Source organism: Dermacentor andersoni, chromosome 1 (genome assembly GCF_023375885.2).
Source record: "Dermacentor andersoni chromosome 1, qqDerAnde1_hic_scaffold, whole genome shotgun sequence".
Classification (NCBI taxonomy): domain Eukaryota; kingdom Metazoa; phylum Arthropoda; class Arachnida; order Ixodida; family Ixodidae; genus Dermacentor; species Dermacentor andersoni.
The window spans coordinates 239,975,054-239,977,696 of NC_092814.1; the positions used below are offsets into that span (position 1 = coordinate 239,975,054).

The 2,643-nt window shown below is 54.2% G+C and overlaps 1 pseudogene; it reads right to left on the reverse strand.

Moving 5' to 3' along the window:
* Positions 1 to 336: 336 nt before the first annotated feature.
* On the reverse strand, positions 337 to 2,360 carry LOC126548261 (uncharacterized; annotated as a pseudogene).
* Positions 2,361 to 2,643: the final 283 nt, after the last annotated feature.

The window sequence follows — 2,643 nt, forward strand, 5'->3', positions numbered from 1 at the left end:
TCACAAATCATAAGAAGTGCTTACGCATCCTCGGATTTTTATTTCGTGAGTTACTCAGCTGCGTGAGTTAAAATACCTCTTTCCGTACATGTTTTACGACAGCTGCGTATGGTTGGTTGATCCGATGTGGTTTGCAACTGCACGTGCGCATCTTGCCTCGCCGAGGATCAACGGGTGTTTCGAAGATAATTCCGGTTACAGAAGACTGCGGCGGATAATTACCGCTGCGCGAGGATGACCGAGGAAGGAAAGATGGCACGAACTGCGTGGTGGTGGTGAACTGTTTATTTCGCCCAAAAACAGGGGACCACTCCGATGACTGGTTGCGCTCGCTTATTAGAGGAGGTCGGCAGGGATCCCTTGGGATACCGCGGCTTCCACGGCGCGCTGGATGAGCCGGCATTGGTCTGCTGGCTCGGAGGTACGTAGGAGGGACTTTCACGACTCTGGGGTGTTTACGTTGTCTGCGTTATAATGCGTACATGTCCATGTCATGTGTATGAGAGTGGCCAGAGCTGAACAGTGTTTGCACCCAGGCGCTGTCTGTTGCGCAAAGATTCTACTGTACAAGAGGGGGTGCGAGACGCTGCCTGTTTGTAGTTTGCGCCATTGGACGGCCTCGCGTCTTCTTAGATCGCGGTGTACGGGAGAATATATGCATCTTCCGAGTCGGTAGTACTGGAGGATGTCCGTGTAGGTGGTGAGCAAAAAATCATGCGAGATAATCGCGTCAGGGGAAGCGGGGCGGTGGGTCCTACACTCTGTTCGGCAGCTAAGATCTCGGGCAAGTGTGTGCACCTGGGCGTTACCGCTGAGCGACTCGTGGGCTGGAGCCCAAAGGAGTAAGCGGGAGATGGATGAGGGGGGAGTAGAAAATAGAATGTGCGACGCCTGGCGAGAGATACGGCCGGCATCGTAGTTGCGGATCGCCTGTTGAGAGTCACTGATGACGACTTTTGTATAAGATCAGTTAGCGCCAGCGCAATGGCAGCCTCCTCTGCTGCGGTACTGTTTCTGCGTTGCGAATGCTGCAGGCTGTGTACCAGCTACGGTGCGGGGCGAGGGCTACCGCCACCATCGCTGGCGTCGTGGGGTGGTAAGAGGCGCCCGTATATGTGATCCCAACGTACGCTGAAGCGTTCTCAAATTGATGTGCACGGTCGGCCCGTCTTTCGGCGTGGTGTTCCCGATGCTTCCGTTTGGGAATGGGAGGCATGCGGAGATTTTCACGATATTCCGGTGCAAGGTCAATATAATTGGTAGCCGCCCTCGTTGGTGAGGTTCCAACTTGCTGCAGCACCGCTCGGCCAGCGTGCGTGAGTGAGAGCGGCTCATATTGGGCGGTGTGGGTAGCTTCGATCAGTTCACTCACAGTGTTGGAGATGCCGAGAGCCATGAGCTTGTGAGTAGCTGTGGACATTGGAAGCTCCAGGGCCGTCTTATATGCTTTGCGAAGTGACGCCTCTAGCCGTTCGCTTTCGGAGCGGTTGAGACGTAGGTAAGGAGTAGAGTAAGCGATGCGGGAGCAGATGAAGGCTTGAACAAGGCGCAAGAGGTTGGGCTCTCGCATACCTCGGTGCTTGTTGGAGACTCGCTTGAGTAGGCGTCCGATCTGTACCACCGACTGGTCGATGCGTTGGAGCAACATATTGTTACTGCTGTTTGCCTGTAGGTGTAGGCCCAGAATTTTGATGTGATCTGTAAGAGGGATGGGGTTGCCTTGCACCTGGAGGTTGATCTCAGGAAGTACCTTTGGTGAGCGTCGTCCTGTGGACGGGATGATGATATATTCTGACTTCGTCGCCGAGCAGCTGAGGCCAACTGTATCGAGATAGTCTCCGACCAGATCGATGTAGAGTCTGTTCGATCTGGCCGTCACTGCCGTGTGTGATCCAAAGAGTGAGATTGTCAGTATAAAGGCTGTGGTGTAGGTGGGGGATGTAAGCCAGAAGCTTGGGCAGGCCTAGCAATGCAACATTGAAAAGCAGCGGCGAGAGCACGGAGCCTTGCGGCGTGCCGCGGTTGCCAGGAAAGATGGTGAAGGGATGTTCCGTGCCGGTGCCGAGTTGTATTTTGCGGTCGGTGAGGAAGTCTCGGACGTACGCATACGTGCAATGTCCGACGCCGAGATTTGGGAGTTGTTGAAGAATCGCTTCATGGAGGATGTTGTCGAAGGCCTTGGCAACATCGAGGACGACAATGACTTTCGTGTCTACTGTGCGACGCATGACGACCTGGTGATGGAGAAGAAGCATAATGTCTGGAGCTGCTAAGTGAGGGCGGAAGCCGAACATCGTGTTTGGTAGGAGGTGGTTGTCTTCGAGGTATCGAAGGAGTTTGGTCTGGATAACATGTTCCATTAACTTCCCAACGTAGGGCGTAATAGAGATGGGATGGAGGTTGACCAAGGTGGGTGGTATTCCCGGCTTGGGAATGAAGACTAGCTTCGCGCACTTCCATTCCTGCGGGATGGTACCGCTGGCCCAACATTCCTGAAGGTAGTCGGTGAGGGCGTGCATAGAAGCGTCACCTAGATTCCTAGATGACGTGTTAGAAATGTGGATGGGGCCGGCTGCCGAGTTGGTGTTGAGGCGATTGAGTTCTGCACGGACCTCCGCTAAAGTTATTGGAGAGTCTAGACTA